Source organism: Schistocerca gregaria, chromosome 4 (genome assembly GCF_023897955.1).
Source record: "Schistocerca gregaria isolate iqSchGreg1 chromosome 4, iqSchGreg1.2, whole genome shotgun sequence".
NCBI lineage: Eukaryota > Metazoa > Arthropoda > Insecta > Orthoptera > Acrididae > Schistocerca > Schistocerca gregaria.
In genome coordinates this window covers 746,999,465-747,021,842 of record NC_064923.1, presented here as the reverse complement: position 1 = coordinate 747,021,842, position 22,378 = coordinate 746,999,465, and the positions used below count along the sequence as shown (strand labels likewise).

The following is a 22,378-nucleotide window of genomic DNA, read 5'->3' as shown; positions in this document are numbered from 1 at the left end:
TTCTGTACGTGCCCTGTTCTCTCACATCTCATTCTCGCAATAACTGTGAGAGATAAGCGATGGCGGAAAGACAATGGTTGTGCTCTTCGTCAAATTCTAGTTCTCTAAATTGTCGGGCCAACTATGCTGTCTTTCCGCCAAGAATTCACATTCGAATTCCCCTGACAGATTTGTTACGATCCTGGCAGCGCGTGTATGTATTCGTTCACCCTGTTGTCATGCTACTTCATAAGGACTCCAGACACTGCAGAAGTAGTCTTGAATTGTTCGCATTAGCGCATTTAATGATATTTATCTTTCGATTGCACTGAATCTTCCAAGCACAATTTCAACTGATCAAGTATTCCATTGACTTCCCCTAACACTGTTTCACAAGCTGGTCCCATTTTATATCGGGTGTTAGTATTACTGATAAATTTTATTACGATGTGACGTGTCTGCATGTTCGCTACTACTACGTATCCAGACAGTATTGGGCTACCCGGCTGGGTAATCGCCCGTGTTAACGCGACAGCTTTCGGGACGTGTAGGTCTGCCGGTCCCTGTCCAGAGGATTAACAAGGAGGGATCGGTTCGCTCGCCAGCCCGGACGTCGGTTTTAGGCAGTTGTCCACATCCCACTAGACGTACACCGCGCTGGTTCCCGTATTCGGTCTCAGATACGCAGCACGCAAGTATTTAGAACACTTGCTCACATTTATGCACAGAATTTACTGAATACGCAGAAAGGCTGCGTACCCTGCTTCTATCCTGAAGGGTGAATAGCAGACTCATAACCTTAGCTGTTTGGTCCCTTATACACGTATTTAGCACCAGCAGTATAGGGTTCTTCCTCTTTCTTACTGTGACTGTCTTATGTCTATCCACATTTAAGGAAAGCTGGAATTCATTAAGCCAAGTGGAAATTTTAGTCAAAGTCTTTCTGCAGTTCCTTACGACGATCTTACAACAAAGTAATTTGCTGTGCACAGCGACATAGTCAGCGAACGACCTTACGGTGTCGTTAATGCCGGCTCTGAAAACTTGAGCGGTGCCATCAAGCTTCCTTGTGACACAACTGATGTTAATTAAGGTTAACGTCCTAGACAATGAGAGCAGCAGAGGCTAAATCAAGAGCGATCTGCCGCAAGTATCTCCGTAGCCCCACTGTTGTTCGACCTCACCTACGCAGATAATACTGCCATTGCATTTCAAAGCAAGAACCTAGAGGATGGGGAAACTGTGCTGGCATAAGAACCCTGATTGGTGATTATTATAGATCCTTAGCTAATACTGCAAAAATTGAAGTGACAGCTTTCCATCTCTACAAACGCTTAGCAACGCCACCATTAAATGTAAACTTCTTTAATGAAACGGGTAAAAACAACCCTCACCCTAAGTATCTCGGAATCACACTGGATCACTAATTGTCATTCAGGTCTCATCTCACGTCATTTGAAGAAAAGTTAAAGACCAGGAGCAACATTATCCGGAAACTAGCAGGAATTTTTTGGGGTGCTCAAACTGACACTCCCCGTACAGCGACCTCGTCTCCGGTATATTCTGTATCCGAATCTTGCTCACCAATCTGGTACAAGAATGTTAGTGTCAGTAAAGTGTAGGGTCGTTTTAACGATAACGTGAGAATCATAACGGGAATCTTGAGATCAAATCCTCGATCCTGACCGTCTGCTCTCAATGACACTGCTCCACAACATTAGAGAAGACTAGAACCAGTGACCCGTGGATGGGAAAAGGTTAATAATAATTTCTCCAAAGGCTATCTATGCAGCAAATTGCGTTTAGCACACCCAGCATGTGTCTAAAGTCAAGAAAACCATTCTGAATAGCTCGTGAGATCCAACCAGTGAAGACTGAAGATGTGTGGAAGGAGACATGGATAAACAACACCAGCATAGGCTGTCATGACTTAGAAGTCTCCGCATGCATATCAGGCTGCCAAATGCCTGGATGAAGATGGTTTCAGTTGAACAGAGTGCGATGTGAAGACGGAAGGATTAAGTCCTTGATGCTGAAATAGGGTCCCTCAGACTGCCCATTGTGTGACTGTAAAGCTTCTGAGCTGTCCCTAGATACGCTCCAGTGGAGGCTGGAAGGATACTATCAACATTCCTCCAACGACACTAGAATGGATAGACTCTCTTGACATCAATAACTAAGGTCAGCTGAGACAAAAGCTCTTGCGTATTTTGTACATCATTGTGTAAATACCGACGTGAATAGTGTATGTAATTTCAAAAGATAAACAATAAACTAATAGGCACTAAATCCGCACTCGGAAATTACGTAGCCGTGTGGGAGGATATCAGCCGTCTTTTTTTCGAAAGAATCCGCTTCACAGTGCTCTTAAGGGACTTAGAGATTCCATAGAAAATCTAAACATGGTTAGGAATACGAGGATTTGAGGCGCCTCCCAAAAGAGCCTATAGTGCATTAAGAACTACGCCTTGGCTTTGGGCACTATGGGACTTTAACTTCTGAGGTCATCAGTCCCCTAGAACTTAGAACTACTTAAACCTAACTAACCTAAGGACATCAACCACATCCATGCCCGAGGCAGGATTCGAATCTACGACCGTAGCGGTCGCGCGGTTCCAGACTGAAGTGCGTAGAAGCGCTCGGCCACACCAGCCGCCAACTACGCCATCTCGTTTGGTATTTTCATATGGGATAAATGGGGTTTATATGCATCCATCGTGCAGGGAAATCTATTTTTGATTCGAAAGATAGTCGAACGCAATATTATCATGGTTGTGATTACGTGCCAAGGATACTTTAGGTGCACGAAAAGACATTTTGTGCCACTGGGTACAGAACAACGTGCGAGGGCTTGGATTCAACAGGAGCGGACAATGAGTAAATAAGCCTCACAAAAGTGAGGAAAAGTTAAACTTTATAATAAAATGAAAGCTAAAATTGAAAAGATAGCGGTGTGCTAGAATGTACACCTCAGTGAAATCGGAATCTGTTGATCACTTACATTCAGTATGATTTTGCTGCACTCCTCATACTGCAACAGGCTTCGGTCTTACTTGTCATTCTATCTACGAGATGTCTGAGGATTTCTCCTGCGCTAGCACGCTGCCGGTTCCAACTGGTCCCAAGCACACTCAATGGAGTTCCTGTCAGCAAATATCGCAGGCCCTATTTAGTTGATTCCTGCCTGACGAAGATGTTCGCGAGGCTGGGATGGTACAGCCACGTCTTCTCGTCTTGACAGATAACGCCATCGCCGAAAACCTGGTTGTATGACTGTACAATAGGTTGCAGAATCCTGGCCGATACTTTACAGTTGTAAATTTAACCTCATTAGCGATTAGCCTCGTCGACCCAAAATAGAACTGAGGTGTTTGCTGTTTTCTACAGGGCTCTCAGAAACAGACTGACAAGTTTGTAAGGTTGTCCCAGGGTATGCAGAGCTGAGAAATAACTGATAAGAAACGATTGGGACGATAGTGAGGATCGAACACAAGCCAAAGGCTAAGCACTCTCTTGCGCTACCACCTACGGTAGGGGGACAACTGACGTTAATTTGTTTTCTAAAAGAACACACCGGCATTTGACTGTTTTATTGTTTATTTAAGTACAACCCAGGTTTCGGCGTTTTATGCCATTTTCAAGTATTTGATTTTATGTCTTCAACATACATTGCAGGACAGTTCAAATGTTGTTAAGGTCAAAGTTGGTCATAAATTAAATTGGCACCCCAGAAAATGCCAGATGTAAAATCACCATCTTGCAACAGATCAGTAAATAACCGTGGGACGACGTCATATATAGTAAAAACAGGTTTACGTTTACCAACGTAGCCTGGGTTGTACATAAATAAACAATAAAATAACAAAATGGCGGTGTGTTCCCTTACAAAATATTGTATGACTGTTGCCCAGCAACATCAAAAACTGTTTACTGACATTAATTGTATCTGGCAGACTACTTGAAACTGCATGCGCAGCAGTCTGATTGATTAAAGTCAGTGCTAATTAACTAGCAATTGTCGCTACGTGTAGAATTTTTCCTGAACAATTGTTTGTCAGCGTAGCTTACCCGGCAACATCCTTCCAAGTTTTTCACTCTGTTTCTGATCACCTTGTGTAAAGGATACCCGGTGATCAAAGTGATCGAGTGAGTGGAAACGTTCGAAATTGTTTGGTTAGTCGAAGTTTTCCAACTTGGCTCCAGAGAGGCAGTGTACTGTCAGTGCCGTTCGCCTTGATGTTCCTATAGGCCACAGTTTGTACGTCGTGGTCGTCAGCTTACGTCACAGACCGCTGGATATCACTGTCTGCATCTACGTCCATAGTCCGAAAGCCTTCTTGCGGTGTGTAGCGGAGTGTACTTTGTTTACTTGCTCCTTTCCTGTTACAAATAAAAAAATGTTCAAATGTGTGTGAAATCTTATGGGACTTAAATGATAAGGTCATCAGTCCCTAAGCTTACATACTGCTTAACCTAAATTATCCTAAGGACAAACACACACACCCATGCCCGAGGGAGGACTCGAACCTCTGCCGGGACCAACCGCACAGGCCAAGACTGCAGCGCCTTGGACAGCTCGGCTAATCACGTGCAGCCGAACTTTCCTGTTACAGTTGCGAATAGGTCGCGAGAAGAACAATTGCCGGTAAGCCTCTGTGTGTGCTAGACTCTCTCTAATTTTATCTTCATGATCTTTCTGTGAGACACACGTATGAGGTATCATTATATCTTTTGACCCTTCTAGGACCTACCCTGTAGAAACTTTGACAGTCAACCATACCGTGATGCAGAACGTCTTTCTTGCATCGCCTGCCACTGGAATCCGTTGATCACCTCTGTGATGACAGCCAGTTTATTAAATGACTGCAACAAAACGCGCTGCTCTTCTTTGCAGCTTCTCTGTTTGCTCTATGAGTCCTGTCTGGTACAGGTCTCATACTGCCGTTGTAACACCGAAAATGCAGGATGCATGGCACCTGCTACCGATATATAACTTTTTTCCTGAATTGTATGTAATTTTTTTGTAATTTAAATGTTTTCTTTTGATAAGTAAGGACACTTTATGTATAAATTAAGGTAGAAGTCTGTTGTCGTTTAATCGTATTTATCTGTGTTTTACTGTGAAACTTAGAAGCTCAGGGAAGAAGCCAAAGGAATTGTTATTTGTACTGACTAGCAACGATAATAGCAATGCTTGTGCGTTGTAAAATCTTTGGGTAGGGAGTTGCGGGGAGCGCGTGGACAGAGAGACGGGTTCCAGCGCTTGCAGTGTGCGGAAGTGTGGTGTTAACGCTCTCGCAGGAGAGAGTACAATTTTCGGAGGCATCATGTACGGCAGCCGGCCAGATGTCTGGAGCAAGAGTACGGACAGTGGACAAGCGGAAGAGGCTGTACTAATTACGACTGCCCGTTCCTATAATTAGCCGTGGCTCCACAATACGCTACCGTCTTCAACAAAAGCAGCAGTTCCAACAACACAGTTTCGTCGTCGGCTCCGAGTTTCGTTGTATGCACAGCACTGAAGTAAGACTGTTCATTGGTAGAAAGTATTAACGGCTAACCCAGCAGCACAGCTGAATGTGATTTGATCGATAAGATTTATTTAAATAATAATCAGTTAAACTCAGGGCGATTGTATCCTCACTGCCCCAGACATTGTTACCAAGCAGGATCCTTGTTCTTTTTTTCTTCTAATATGCTAACTGAGTGTCATAAGAAACAAACTGAATAGTTGCAGCCAGTTTATTAATGAATAATTTCTCTTTTAAGAATTTTAGCGTCTGTCTACTTTCAATTAGCTGTTGTACAACAGAGGCTTCAGTATATGACTAAAGTAAAGCAATTTCATTTTTCAAGTTTGAGAATCAATCACTGGCAAAATTCCAAATCTTAAGAAATGCACAAATTAAGAGTGCAAAAGTTTTATTTATTTTAAATATAGCTTGGAGCACATTGCTGTTTGGTTTGGTACGTATTCTAGTATTTAATTCTGTTCAAGTCAGTAAAAAAAAGGGTCAGTTATTCAGATAACATTATGAAATCCAGTTTGCAAAGTAAGTAATGTCAAAGTAAAAATTACTTGATTTTTTTTTTCTAAATGTTTTTGATGACTTTATGCTGAGGTCACTGAAAGTCATTGTTCATGTAACGAAGTTCAGTACTAACACACAGATTAATTGCATACTTTCAAATCATTATTCGACTGCCTTTTTCAAAGTTTTATGCCAAACATAAGGTAAGAGTGACTCCTCAGTTTTTTTAACATTACATACTCACTTAAAATTAGTGTAAAAATAAAAGTGGCAACATTTAATTGGCGCGTCAGTGTTTAATAATACACGTTTCTCTTTCCCATGATCTTGTACAGGATTTTGGATGTAATTCGCCATAGTGGTCTGGCGACAGTTAATTATTCCCTTTTAGTTCATTAGTGTAACTTATGGATTCATGATCAGTGGTACCCCTTTCTGCCCAGAGTTTTTCGTGAGTGAATGTACAAAATAACTTTCATTTTCCTAATTATAGCCCTGTTCGGTTTTATTACTTTTACTTGTAGTAGACTCTCCGTCAGAAGGGCCGGTTGTACACTTTCCTCCTACTTATCGGTACTACTTCTTCGGGAATGATAGCCTTATACAATTAGAAAAAACCAATTAGGCATTCACGCGATCCACGGTCATACTTTATATCCCAAGCAGGATAGGTCGATTAGTAAGAGGGAGGTTGCACCGTGCTCTGCAAGTACTGGTTGATAAAGTGTTCTGTTAACTACGATCTTTCTTGATAGACTACTATTCTGAGGATTGTCCCAAAGAATCTCAGTCTGACATCTACTTTACTCACGATTTGTTTAATGCAGTCGTTCCACTTCAAATCGGTCCGTAGTCATATTCTTAGGTATTTTGTAGAAGTAGCTGCTTCCAGTGAGTGTTCTGTAATCGTTCAATCATACAGTGGAAGATCTCTCTGCCTACGCATAATCAATACGTTATATTTGTTTTGGGCGAGGCGACAGCTGCCAATCTTTGTATCAAGCACCGATTCCACGCAAGTCTTGCTCAATTTCTACACAATTTTCTAGTTTTACGACTTCTCTGCATACAACAGCATCATTCTCGAAAAGCCTTATGACGTTCTAGATCTTGTCTTCTACGCTATTCATATAAATTGTGAAAAGTTATAGACCTGTAATACTCCCTTGGGGTATCCCCCCACCCCCCGCGAGTTACTTGTACGTCTCTTTGTCACAAAGTCTTCAGTCCAGTCACACGGTTGGTCTGATATTCTTTACGCTCGTATTTTGTTCATCAGGTGGCACTGCGGTACTGTATCGAATGCCTTCCGGAAGTCAAGGAACATGGCGTCTACCTGGGCGCCTGTATCTACCGCTTTCTGGTGCGCGTGAACGAACAGAGTGGGCTGGGTTTCACACCATAGTTGTATTACGGACCAGTGTTGACTTTTATAGAGGAAAATTCCGGTGTGTAGAAATGTCATAATGCACGAGCATAAAATATGTTCCAATATTCTTCAGTAGACGTACATCAGAGATACAGGCTTATCGTTTTGTGCGTGTGCTTGACAACCCTTCCAGAAAACGAGAATGATCTGTGCCCTTTTCCAATCATCAGGAACACATTGCTCCTTCAGAGAGCTACGGTAAACCGCTGCTAGAAGACGGGAAATTTCTTTCACCTACTATCGTAGAATCGTACTAGTATCCCGTACGATGCAGTGGCCTCCCCTCTGTTGGGCGATTTCAGTTGCTCTTCTATCACACGGTCAGATATTTCAGTATCAGCTATTTTGTCGTTTGTGTGACGAATTGAAAGAGTAAATGATAATTAATTGAAACCCTCAGCTGCCGACAGGTGTTGATATACCTCGATGGGGACAGCTGAAAATGTGTGCCCTGACCGGGACTCGAACCCGGGATCTCCTGCTTAGGTGACGTGCTCTATCCATCTGAACTCCGAGGACACAGATGAATAGAGCGACGGCAGGGACTTCTCCCTTGCACACTTTCCGTGAGACCCACATTCCCAACTGTCCACAATCCTACATATGTAATGTACCTAATAGATATTTGCCCATCCACTCATTACTAGAGCACACTTTGGCCATTCCCGTAAGAGTTTGGGCAACATGTGCGCATTCGTACGGACGAAGGTCAATGGCTGGGTAGCCTTTAACTATGTATATGAGGATAGTAACTATTCTCGAAAGAACAGATACCATTGGTGACCGTGCAGCTTCTCTAGAATCGATGATAATTAATTGAAACCCTCAGCTGCCGACTGGTGTTGTTTATATAACTCGATGGGGACAGGTTGCCCGAACCCTTACAGGGATCGCCAAAGTGTGCTAGAGTAATGAGTGGATGGGCAAATATCTATTAGGTACATCACATATGTACAATTGGGACAGATGGGAATGTGGGTCTCACGGGAAGCGTGCAAGAGGTAAGTCGCGCTATTCACCTGTGTCCTCGGTGGCTCAGATGGATAGAGCGTCTGCCATGTAAGCAGGAGATCCGGGGTTCGAGCCCCCGGTCGGGGAACACATTTTCAGCTGTCCCCGTCGAAGTATATCAACAACACCCATGGGCAGCTGAGGTTTTCAATTAATTATCATTTATTCTAGATAAGCTGCACGGTCGTCAGTGGTATCTGTTCTTTCGAGAACAGTTTCTATCCACACGTATAGAATTAAAAGAGGCTCTACAGATGAGGCAAACCTTCAAGGTTTGATGCTTCGCGTTGGCCGCCGAATATTCGAGAAAAGCCGCTGTGGTGTAAGACACGCTGGCGGAGAACTTCCCGTGCTGATAGCCCTTCTTGCTATCGACAGACGATATAAGCTGCAAAAAGTCATCAAGAGTAGGAATTTTCAAACTGCGTCTCGCGGTCCCCAGGGGCGTCGCGGCTTTATTGAAGCGGGGTCACTGTCTCTCCTTAAAAATACACCAACGAAACAAAGAGCTCAACACCAAGAAAGATCTGTGCGACATAAACGAAAGTTGGTGGATCAGGTCTGCTTTAAATGCATGCTGTAACGGTCGTGAGCGTTAGTCACGGTCGCAATAAAACCGGCTCGCAAGAAGATCGGTCTCAGGACTGCCTAGTGGCTCTCTACCGAACTGGGAGACCATAGTGTTTGCTGGTTGGTTGATGTGAGGGAGGGCACAAAACTGCTAGAAATCGTATTAGGTAACGACTGGGAAGGAAGTCGGTAGTGCCTATTCAAAGGAACCATCCCGGAATTTGTCTGAAGCGATTTGGGGAAATCGCCGGAAACCTAAATCGCGATGGCCGGACGCGGATTTGAACCGTCATCCTCCAGAATGCGTGTCCGGGGTGCTAACCACTGCGCCACCTCGCTCGCTACAAATTCCGTTCAGGTACCGGGACATCGTGTTCGGTGTATGGCCCTGGCGCATCGTGCTACATCCCCATCAACAATTTGAATTGTTATAAGTCGGTTACTTCAGTAACACCTCCAAGCCAGGTGTCCTGTAGCGCAAATTCCACGACTCCAAATCACACCACCTTTTGCAACTTTAGTGATGTCCACTGGAGGGTAGTGTCCACTGGTGGTAGTGTGTTTTCCTTCTGTTCCAGTGGTGCCCGTATGTTAGGGTGGTAGAGACACTGGACCTACACCTGGAGTTATGGTCCGTGGTGAGCTCCCTGATTGCAAAATTGTTCGTCAATCTGCTGATTAGACCTGCTGTGCTCCCATTCATAAACAGCATTCCAGGCGGTTGTTTTCCAACAGGATAACGCTCGCCCACATACCGCTGCCGTAATCCAACATGCTTTACAGACCATCGAAGTATTGTCCTGGTTCTGCTCGATCACCACATCTGTCTCCAATAGAGTACGTATGGGATATCATCGACGACAACTTCAGCTTCATTCCCGACCAGTATTAAGCATCGCTGTACTGACCGGCCAGGTGCAAGAAACGTGGAATTCCATGCCACAAACAACATGCGGCACGTCAACAATACAATACATGCACGTTTGCGTGCTTTCGTCCAACATCGCGCTTATTAATGCACCAGCATTTCACATCTACACCGGATTATCTCGCACTTACATTAACCTGTGATCTTGTAATGTTAATCACTTAAATATGTTACATGGATAAACGTATTGCCGAAATTTCATTACTCTACATGAATTTTTTCTTCGTCGAGATTTTTTCCGTCAGGTTAGTAATTTTTCTTATTTGCTTCCTTAGCAAAGGAACAATGTGCCCGCCCTTGGTGATATGTAGCGGGTCTGTAACTGAGTTTCTTTCATAAGGTAGCGCGGTAGATGGCAGTCGAATCGCACGTATCAGGTGACTCACCTACTATATCAGTAAGTGACTAAGAACGTGGACACCACACCTAGTTGCAGGTTCTTGGCTTCCAGAAGCAAGAAAAATTTTATTTTCCATATTTCGCGTGATTATTGACCGAATTCAAAATTCTAAAATGCTGGTCTAATCTACTCACTTACGGGTATACTCCAATGTCAAAAGTTTAACACCGAGCGATGTGGCGCAGTGGTTACGTCGCTGGACTCGCATTTGGGAGGAAAACGGTTGAACTCCACGTCCGGTCATCCTGATTTAGGTTTCCCGTGATTGCCTAAATCGCTTCAGATAAATGCCGGGATGGTTCCTGTGAAGGGGCACTGCCTATTTCCTTCTCCATTCTTTTCTAATCCGATGGCACCGATGATCCGCTGGTTAGTCCGCTCTCCAAATTAACAAACCAATCAGATGTTTAACACAACAAGACAGGTATTACGGTCAGAAACTGCGTATCTTTCTTGAGGCAGAGAAACTGATGAGGCGCAAATTTCCGGAACTTGTTCACCCAGTATTCAAGAGTCAGGAGACTTAGCGACTTGTCACAAACTTTACCCATAATTTCAAACTCTTGCGAAAGTTTTTCTCGCTGATTTCCTCCACAAAATGATGATTAGCATCATACACGACGTTCTAATAGTCAACTTCTGCACCACCGACTCTTCGCAATACAGTTTGTATCAGTAGTCAGAAATACCAGTGAATGTGCCTGAAAAATTACGCCATTAAACAAGACATTGTTCAGCAGATACGAGATCATATACGTAAGGACGCGGGAAAAACTGGTTTTTGTTTATAACGTAGTGCAAATTACCCACACTATGTTCGTCCAGTGTTTCACAATGAGAGCGCTTCGCGTCTTCCAATTAACTTTAAAGATAATTTAAAACAATTTACAGACTTCATCTCGCCTACATTCTTAACAACAAGTATTTAACACATTAACTCATTTGTACAGTAATCACCCTTTTGAAACTGTTTCATACCTGGTAGTTTAATTTTTCAAAGGACAGCGGATTTACTTGTTTCTTTCTATTCGACAATAACCAGTTGGAGGTTAATTTTGTCGAATGAAGATCGCTTTTAGTTGTAATCTGCCTTCTCTGATTTGCATTTTTGTCAGCTCGGATAATTTTAAATATAGCCGTGGAACGAAATATGTCAAATGTATTAAGCAGTTCTAAAGACATGAGTAGACGAAAATGTAGTAATACTGCCGACAGTTAGGTTACAGTACGCTTGTTCGCCCACTGCTTGAATACTGCTCAGCAGTGTGGGATCCGCACCAGATAGGGTTGATAGAAGAGATTGAGAAGTTCCAACGAAGAGCAGCGCGATTCGTTACAGGATCATTTAGTAATCGCGAAAGCGTTACGGAGATGATAGATAAACTCCAGTGGAAGATTCTGCAGAAGAGACGCTCAGTAGCTAGGTACAGGCTTTTGTTAAAGTTTCGAGAACATACATTCACCGAAGAGTCAAGCAGTATATTGCTCCTTCCTACGTATATCTCGGGAAGAGACCATGAGGATAAAATCAGAGACATTAGCGCCCACACAGAAGCATACCGACAATCCTTCTTTCCACGAACAATACGAGGCTAGAATAGAAGGGTGGCTTGCGGAGTATGGATGTAGATGTATATGTAGAATCTCGATTTTCGGCGGAGTGCTGTTTAGAATGAAAAACGACCATAGTGTATCATTTGTTTCAAAGTCCTAGCTGCTCAAAGCAAGCTTCCTAATAAAATGCAACATTTTGGCTTCGGTAAATAAATCATGAGTATACATCTCCGACAAGTTGAAAAATTGACAGAACTATAAATCAACTTTCGGTACGACTTCTACAAATATTCTTCATTCATTCTTCAAAGCTGCCTGCTGTGCAGCAAAGAGTACGAAGGTTCTCACGATAGCGGATCACCTTATTTTACTAGCTGCTCTTGACATGGTATCTTTCATGATAATTGGGCCATCTGCCAAGAAACTAGTACGCACTGCCTTGTCAGACAACACTATTAGCAGTCAAATACTCAGTATTGCTGACATTAATTATCAGTTGGTTGAAAACTAAAAGAAAATGGTGATTTTGCTATTCCCTTGGATGAAAAGCCACATTTATGTGCATTCCCTTTGTTCTGTTCCATTTATACGTTAGAAAATTTTTATGTAGATTTAATTCTCCTTAGGTAAATGATTCTTGGAACCAAAGCAATAGATGCTTTTGAAATACTACGCTATTTTGTCGAAGAAATGACACTAATTTGGAGAATTGTGTGCACGTGTTGACGGAGAGAGGCTGTTAGTGGGACTGCAAGCTCCGATCTGTAAAAGACGCTCGTTTTGCTATTTGAACACACTGTCTTATCCACAGAGATGCACTGACATAAAAAAGTATGAGCCCTGGCATTTATGTGATTCTTCAATAAGTGGCCAAAGTGGGGAACTTCATTAGAAGGCGGCCATTTGACTCGACGTCTTTCCAACAAATCTATTGATATTGGGAGTGAGCAGGTTTCGTAAATCTATAACATTAACTCTCGCTGGCTTTCAGGAAGGAAATGTCTTCAAAAAGTTGTATGAATGCGGGGATAAACTTTTACTTTACTCAAGAGAAACATTTGAGTTTGGAGAAGTTCGTTAACAGCGACTTTTTTCTGAAGCTAGCGTAATCTGTTACATTTCTGAAAAACACGGGTCATATAATGTATCCCTTCAAGGTAATAAGACCAACATTCAGCAACTGTCAGACAAAATTTCAACCCTCAGATATCGTGGAAGAAAAAGCTGGATGACTTACATATACCCTACGGCTTTCCTGTCCTTCACATGGTTCCAGAAGACAATGACTTTCAATTGAGCGCGGAACTGAAGTTTGTGTCTGTGGACAGTTTAACCGAACTCATGATTTCTTTCTCAGCTACCTTCCAGATGAAGTTGTTCAAGATAACTGAATAGAAAAATCCTGACCGTACAGAACTTGCTTCAACACTTACCATTAAGGAAAAAGACGAATTTATAGCTGTTGCATCAGACTCCATATTGAAATCAAAGTTCATTTCCTCATTACTGCTTTTAAGCTTCGGCAAACAGGAGTATCGGCTGGTAGGTAACAAGCCCCGACGGGTTATGATAGCTTTTGCAACAATGTACTTATGTCAGGTATAGTTTTCAGAATCGGCAGTAATCGGCACGAAATATCGACCGCATACATGCGAATCAGAGTTTCCAGTCTTGAGCTGCGATCTGAAGAGCTGATGATGAAGAAGTAAAATAATACTTTCCATTGATTTCTTTGCGAAAATAAGATATAATAATATTAACAGATTAAAGAGGTCGACTCTTAATAAAAGAATAATTATTGTTTGTCATTTTTTTCCAATTTGAAATTTATTTACCCTCCACTTTGAGTCGTGTGTCGTGTGCGAAAGGAGCCGCGAGTGATTGTGTTTAGTTCAAAGGAGCCGTGGAACCATAAAGTTGGAAGACCACCGCCTTGGAAGCTTGTTGATAGACTGTACACGAAGCAGTTTGCCTCGTTCGTGACTGGAGTAACGGCGCAGCCTACTCGGCTGTACTGAACTCCCAGATTGCTTATATCTGGAATTCATAGATAGCTGTGAGGCGAAAGGTTTTTCCCCATGTTTTATTTTCTTTTCTTTTATTTATTCATGTGGTTCATGGTGTGGGTTCCTGTAGTCATGTCCTAGTTTATGAACCACGGGCAACGTATGAGTGGCCAAGTAAGTGGTCCTGACAGTCGGGAAACCAGTTACTTTGGAAGAAGGCTGGGCATCTCGGACACATTCTGAGTCGTGGTCACCTTTGTGCTCACACGGCAAAGACTACCAAATCCACCGGTTAGTCCCTCAACCGTTAGGGGTAAAACTCAATGGGACTCGGGGCAAGTAAGGCTAGCAACCTGCTTCCCCGATACTTTAAATATGATGCTGGCAACAATCAGAGCAAAATGCCTAGGACCTTTGGAGGTGACGGAGTCCCACCTCTAACTGACAAACCAGGGACTCCTAAGATACGACTTGGCAAACAAATGGTAATGAGATGGGGAGCTATTAATATCAATGGGGGCTACTCTGGGAAGAAGGTAGAGCTGGCAGAAGCTGCAAGTAAGATGGGGCTGGACGTTTTAGCTGTTAGTGATATTCGGGTTAGGGGCGAGAAAGAAGAGGAAGTGGGAGAATACAAGGTCTACCTGTCAGGAGTCAAAGCAGGAATAGCACAATGGGGTGTAGGGCTTGACATCAGGAAAGAAATGGAACCCAGCGTAGTTGCAGTAAGGTATGTAAACGAACGGCTCATGTGGATAGATTTGACAGTGTCTAGCAAGGAAATTAGGATTGTGTCAGTATATTCGCATTGTGAAGGGACAGATCAAGATCAGATGGATAGTTCTTATGAGGCACTAAGTGATGTAGTTGTTAGAGTAAAGGACAAGGACAGTGTTCTGCTCATGGGTGATTTTATTGCCAGGATTGGAAATCGAACAGAAGGGTATAAAAAGGTTATGGGTAAATTTGGAGAGGATATGGAGGCCAAGAGGAACGGGAAACAACTCTTGGATTTCTGTGCAAGTATGGGTTTAGTAATCACAAACTCTTTTTTTAAACATGAGAACATTCACCGGTACACTTGGGAAGGCAAGGGAACCAGATCTGTTATTGACTATATAATAACAAATGAGGAATTCAGGAAGGCTGTGAGGGACACACGTGTATTCAGGGCATTCTTTGATGACACTGATCATTATTTAATCTGCAGTGAAATTGAAATTGTGAGTCCGAAAGTGCAGGAGGTCAGGTCTATATGTAGGAGGATAAGAGTGGAGAAACTTCAGGATAAGGAAATCAGGCACAAGTACATAACAGCGATCTCAGAAAGGCACCAGTTAGTTGAATGTAGTAAATTACAGTCATTGGAAAAGGAATGGACAAGGTACAGGGACACAGCACTAGAAGTGGCTAAAGAATGATTTGGAACAGTAGTGTGTAAAAGTAGGATGAAGCAAACAGCTTGGTGGAATGACACAGTCAATGAAGCCTGTAAAAGGAAAAAGAAGCCGTATCAAAAACGGCTACATACTAGAACTCAGGTAGACAGAGAAAGTTATGTTGAAGAAAGAAACAAACCCAAACAGATAATTGCAGCATCCAAGAAGAAATCTTGGGAAGACTTTCGAAACAGGTTGGAGACTATGGGTCAAGCTGCTGGAAAACCATTTTGGAGTGTAATTAGCGGTCTTCGAAAGGGAGGTAAGAAGGAAATGACAAGTATTTTGGACAGGTCAGGAAAACTGCTGGTGAATTCTGTGGATGCCTTGGGCCGATGGAGGGAATATTTTGAAGAGTATCTCAATGTAGGTGAAAATACGATCAGTAATGTTTCAGATTTCGAGGTAGAATGGGATAGGAATGATGATGTAAATAGGATCACATTTGAGGAAGTGGAGAAAATGGTCAATAGATTGTAGTGCAATAAAGCAGCTGGGGTGGATTAAATTAAGTCGGAACTCATCAAATACAGTGGAACGTCAGGTCTTAAATGGCTACACAGGATAATTGAAATGGCCTGGGAGTCGGGACAGGTTCCATCAGACTGGACAAAAGCAGTAATCACACCAATCTTTAAACATGGAAACAGAAAAGATTGTAACAACTACAGAGGTATTTCTTTAATCAGCGTAGTGGGTAAAATCTTCTCAAGTATTGTTGAAAAAAAAAAAAGTCCGAGTATTAGTTGAGGACCATTTGGATGAAAATAAGTGTGGGTTTAGGCCTCTTAGAGGTTGTCAGGGCCAGATCTTTAGCTTACGGCAAATAATGGAGAAGTCTTATGAGCGGAACAGGGAATTGTATCTATGCTTTGTAGATCTAGAAAAGGCATATGACCGGGTTCCTAGGAGGAAGTTATTGTCTGTTCTAAGGGATTATGGAATAGGAGGCAAACTTTTGCAAGCAATTAAAGGTCTTTACATGGATAGTCAGGCAGCAGTTAGAGTTGACGGTAAATTGAAATTGAGTTCATGGTTCAGAGTAGTTTCAGGGGTAAGACAAGGCTGCAACCTGTCTCCACTGTTGTTCATATTATTTATGGATCATATGTTGAAAACAATAGACTGGCTGGGTGAGATCAAGATATGTGAACAAAAAATAAGCAGCCTTGCATATGCGGACGACTTAGTTGTGATGGCAGATTCGATTGAAAGTTTGCAAAGTAATGTTTCAGTGCTAGATCAGAAATGTAAGGACTATGGTATGAAGATTAGCATCTCCAAAACGAAAGTAATGTCAGTGGGAAAGAAATATAAACGGATTGAGTGCCAAATAGGACGAACAAAGTTAGAACAGGTGGACGGTTTCAATTACTTAGGATGCATATTCTCGCAGGATGGCAACTTAGTGAAGGAACTGGAAGCGAGGTGTAGCAAAACTAATGCAATGAGCGCGCAGCTACGATGTACTCTCTTTTGCAAGAAGGAAGTCAGTACCAAGACTAAGTTATCTGTGCACCGTTCAATCTTTCGACCAACTTTGTTGTATGGGAGCGAAAGCTGGGTGTATTCAGGTTACCTTATCAACAATGTTGAGGTTCCGGATATGAAAGTAGCTAGGATGATTGTAGGTACTAGTTGATGAGAACAATGGCAGGAGGGTGTCCACAATGAGGAAATCAAAGAAAAACTGGGAATGAACTCTATAGATGTAAAAGTCAGCATGAACAGGCTTAGATGGTGCGGTCATGTTACACGTATGGGAGAAGCAAGGTTACCCAAGAGACTCATGGGTTCAGCAGTAGAGGGTAGGAGGAGTCGGGGCAGACCAAGGACAAGGTACCTGGAATCGGTTAAGAATGATTTTGAAGTAATAGGTTTAACATCAGAAGAGGCACCAATGTTAGCACTGAATAGGGGATCATGGAGGAATTTTATAAGGGGGCTATGCTCCAGACTGAACGCTGAAAGGCATAATCAGTTTTAAAAGATGATGATTATTATTTATTCATTTAAGTACCTTACGATATTAGGGTTATGGAGAAGAACTGAGAGGCAATGTGTGTTTCTTGTGAAAGATGATTTGAAAGTGTATGAGTTCAGTTACTTCGTGTGGAAGAATGCATGGAGTAGAGATCAAACGATAAATATTAAAGCAGTAAAATTCAAGTGAAAATTCCACAGACAAGTCGAAGAGCGTGATCAAAGGAGCTTGTAATTGCGATTGTCAGTAATGCGGAGTTCACGAGAACTTCACTGGCGAGAACATAACAACTTAATTACCTGTGTGGAACGTGTGTAAATAGAACTCCGTATGGCAAGGGTTTCGTAATAATGTTTTAAATCAAACAGACTGAGTTCATTTACTCTATGAAATGTGTGAGGTATACATCAAGCCGATTCAGAGAAATTTATGTGGGCGTTTCCTTGTATCAACACGACTGCAGGAACGAGAATAACAAACAGTGATATTCGTAAGAGCTTAACACACTGACTTCATTGTTGTCTATTTACTTAGTGACCGCCACATAGCGAAAAGCAAAGATGTACATGAGGTCATTCCTAATCGAGAACCTGTGTCTAAACGATGATTTATAACAATCCCAATCTAACTTTTAACCAGAACTTTTTGAAACTATTTGTTTACAACTGAGAACGTTTTAGCACTTCAATGCGCGGAAGTAAGAACAATAATTTTAACGACTCATTTCCATAACTACAACAAGAATGGTCATCATATTGGAGACAGTGTGAATATTAATTATTCTAATTGCAATTGTCAATAATGCTGAGTGGACAAGAACTTTATAGGTGAGGGCACAACAACTTGATTATCCTCGTGGAAGGTATGTAAAGAGAGCTTAAATATCTGCGTCATGAGGTATGAGCGGACACGCAGTTTGTACCTGTATCTTTCGTTGCCGTTGGGGTCTCAACAGACAGCAGGAAGGCGCAAATAAACGATAGCTTGCAGTAGTTAAGACTAAAAACACCAGTTCATTAAATTCTTCGATTAACATTAAATGAAAGAAGCTGCTTCATTTAACGCGACGAGACAAGTTAGTAGCATGCACGCCGCCACATCCTAAACAAAATAATATGGTTCTGTAAGCTTTCCCAGCGTAGTAATTGATGATATTCAGCTGGTACATAAGGTTATCTTGACGTCGAGATAACTTTATGTTTCGCCTGGAGACCCGATATTAATATCATCTAAACAAAATAATGTATATAATAGAAAATAGACAGTCTAGATGTTTCCAATATTATCTTCAGGTAGCCTAGCAGTTACAAGTAAAGTAGAGTTTACCATAAACTGTGGTGCACCACCAAATTATAAATGTCTTGCTGGTAGATGTTGTCTTGACGGGAAAAAAACAAACTGCATGTAAGGGTGGATATGGTCCTCAAGGACAGATATTCACTTGCATTGATCCACTGGAAAGCCATGAAAACATTCTCCGGACCATAACGCTCCCTCTACCGACCTTGAGCATTATGATGAAAACGCCCATGTCTCCAATTGAGCATAAACCGTGATTCACCCGGAAAGGTCACCTGTTGGCTCTAAGTGGACGTCCAGCTACGATATTGGGTGCAAATTCCAGCCTACTTCGCCGATGAACTGCAATCAGTAAGAGTGCATGAACCAGACGCATGTTGCACAAACCCATACGCAACAATGTTTGCTAAACGGTCGTTGGGAACACACTGTTGATAGTCTTTAGTTTCATCCGGAGAGCAGTTCCTCAACAGGTGCACGCCTCTTGGTATGCGCACATTTCTCCAGCCGTCGTTCATCCCTATCGTCTTTGGCCCGTGGTACAGGCCAATTGACTCAACGACGCGTTTGGAGCATATACTGTACTCGGATATTATGAATCAAAATGAAGAAAATGACTTATTAAGACATAACCAACACCGATTAAGAAAATATCGTTCTTGTGGATCACTGCTAGCCCTTTATTCCCATGAAGTAATGAGTGCCGTCGACAAGGGGTCTCAGATCGATTCCATATTCCTAGATATCCAGAAGGCTTTTGATACCGTTCCTCACAAGCGACAAGTAATCAAAATGCGTGCATATGGAGTATCCTCTCAGAGAGGTCACAGTTCGAACTGATAGACTGTAAATCATCGAGGAGAACAGAAGTGATATCTGGCGCTCCCCACGGTAGTGTCATAGGCCCTCTGCTGTTTCTCTAGGTGACAATATGAGCAGCCCCCTTAGATTGTTTGCAGATGACGCTGTAATTTACCGTCTAGTAAAATCATCAAACGATGAATTCCAAATGATCTAGAGAGAATTTCTGTATGGTGCGAAAAGTGGTAATTAGCACTGAATAAATAAAAGTGCGAGGTCATCCACATGTGTACTACGAATCCGATAAATTTTGAGTATATCGCACAAATCTAAGTGCTGTCAATTCCACTAAATACCTAGGAATTACAATTACGAGCAACTTAAATTGGAAAGACGACAGAGATAATATTGTGGGGAAGGTGAACCAAAGACTGCGCTTTCTTGGCAGAACACTTAGAAGATGCGACAAACCCACTTGTCAGTCCTCTGCTGGAATATTGCTGCGCGGTATGCGATCCTTACCAGGTAGGATTGACGGAGGACATCGAAAAAGTGCAAAGAAGGGCAGCTCGTTTCGTGTTATCGCTCAATAGGGGTGAGACAGTCACTGATATGATACGTGAGTTGGGGTGGCAGCCACTGAAACAAAGGCGGTTTTCTTTGCGGCGAGATCTATTTACGAGATTTCAATCACCAACTTTCTTTTCCAAATGGGAAAATATTTTGCCGACACCTACCTACGTAGGGAGAAATGATCATCATAATAAAATAAGAGAAATAAGAACTCGAACTGAAAGATTTAGGTGTTCCTTTTTCCCACGCGCCTTTCGAGAGTGGAATGGTAGAGATGTATTATGAAAATGGTTCGATGAACCCTCTGCCAGGCACATAAGTGTGAATTGCAGATTAAGCATGTAGATGTAGATGTAGATGTGGGTAGTGTCATTCCGCCATATAGGGTATACTTCAACCATGGCAACACGTGAATAGTACACCAATTTTGCCGTTTCGGAAATGCTTCCAGTCTTGCCACGAAACCCAATAACAATACACTTTTGGGTGTCAGAAAAATCGCTACGTTTCCCCAGTGCAAGGACTAAACTGTTCGTCTCCCCCCCCCCCCCCCCCCCCGCCCCTCCCCCCCTCCTCGTCCCGCCGACATAAATAGGTTTTATATACCATCCACTGCTAGTTCTGCCATCTGCCATCTGTGAATGCTTATGGCACGTTGACGACGAACGTAGGCGGTGGTCACATTAATGTGATTGGACCAATTGTGTACCTGAATGAACGTATCAGTGAACGCGTGTGTGGTTCTATGCCAAATACAAAGTAATTACGTTAGTAGTAGTAAGAGTTTTGTTTTTTGTAGGTATCAGCCTGTGGATGGACGTTTTCAATGGAAGTACATCAAAAAGAAGAGGCAATCAGTTTGAACTGAATACAGCAGCAGCGGAATATACACTCCTGGAAATTGAAATAAGAACACCTTGAATTCATTGTCCCAGGAAGGGGAAACTTTATTGACACATTCCTGGGGTCAGATACATCACATGATCACACTGACAGAACCACAGGCACATAGACTCAGGCAACAGAGCATGCACAATGTCGGCACTAGTACAGTGTATATCCACCTTTCGCAGCAATGCAGGCTGCTATTCTCCCATGGAGACGATCATAGAGATGCTGGATGTAGTCCTGTGGAACGGCTTGCCATGCCATTTCCACCTGGCGCCTCAGTTGGACCAGCGTTCGTGCTGGACGTGCAGACCGCGTTAGATGACGCTTCATCCAGTCCCAAACATGCTCAATGGGGGACAGATCCGGAGATCTTGCTGGCCAGGGTAGTTGACTTACACCTTCTAGAGCACGTTGGGTGGCACGGGATACATGCGGACGTGCATTGTCCTGTTGGAACTGCAAGTTCCCTTGCCGGTCTAGGAATGGTATAACGATGGGTTCGATGACGGTTTGGATGTACCGTGCACTATTCAGAGTCCCCTCGACGATCACCAGAGGTGTACGGCCAGTGTAGGAGATCGCTCCCCACACCATGATGCCGGGTGTTGGCCCTGTGTGCCTCGGTCGTATGCAGTCCTGATTGAGGCGCTCACCTGCACGGCGCCAAACACTCATACGACCATCATTGGCACCAAGGCAGAAGCGACTCTCATCGCTGAAGACGACACGTCTCCATTCGTCCCTCCATTCACGCCTGTCGCGACACCACTGGAGGCGGGCTGCACGATGTTGGGGCGTGAGCGGAAGACGGCCTAACGGTGTGCGGGACCGTAGCCCAGCTTCATGGAGACGGTTGCGAATGGTCCTCGCCGATACCCCAGGAGCAACAGTGTCCCTAATTTGCTAGGAAGTGGCGGTGCGGTCCCCTACGGAACTGCGTAGGATCCTACGGTCTTGGCGTGCATCCGTGCTTCGCTGCGGTCCGGTCCCAGGTCGACGGGCACGTGCACCTTTCGCCGACCACTGGCGACAACATCGATGTACTGTGGAGACCTCACGCCCCACGTGTTGAGCAATTCGGCGGTACGTCCACCCGGCCTCCCGCATGCCCACTATACGCCCTCGTTCAAAGTCCGTCAACTTCACATACGGTTCACTTCCACGCTGTCGCGGCATGCTACCAGTGTTAAAGGCTGCGTTGGAGCTCCGTATGCCACGGCAAACTGGCTGACACTGACGGCAGCGGTGCACAAATGCAGCGCAGCTTGCGCCATTCGACGGCCAACACCGCGGTTCCTGGTGTGTCCGCTGTGCCGCGCGTGTGATCATTGCTTGTACAGACCTCTCGCAGTGTCCGGAGCAAGTATGGTGGGTCTGACACACCGGTGTCAATGTGTTCTTTCTTCCATTTCCAGGAGTGTAGATGAACTATTTGATGAAGTATTCCCATACATGTCGGGTCTAGCGGTAAGGCGCGTTCAT

At 43.3% G+C, this 22,378-nt stretch overlaps 1 protein-coding gene and 1 non-coding gene across 2 annotated transcripts in view; one reads left to right on the top strand and one right to left on the bottom strand.

Moving 5' to 3' along the window:
• The window catches only part of LOC126266677 (lachesin-like), an 890,041-nt gene that overhangs the window by 803,373 nt on the left and 64,290 nt on the right, over positions 1–22,378 (bottom strand). The window lies entirely within an intron of this gene.
• Trnat-ugu (transfer RNA threonine (anticodon UGU)) lies at positions 8,465–8,539 on the top strand. The gene has a single exon. It is a non-coding gene; the product is annotated as a tRNA-Thr (tRNA).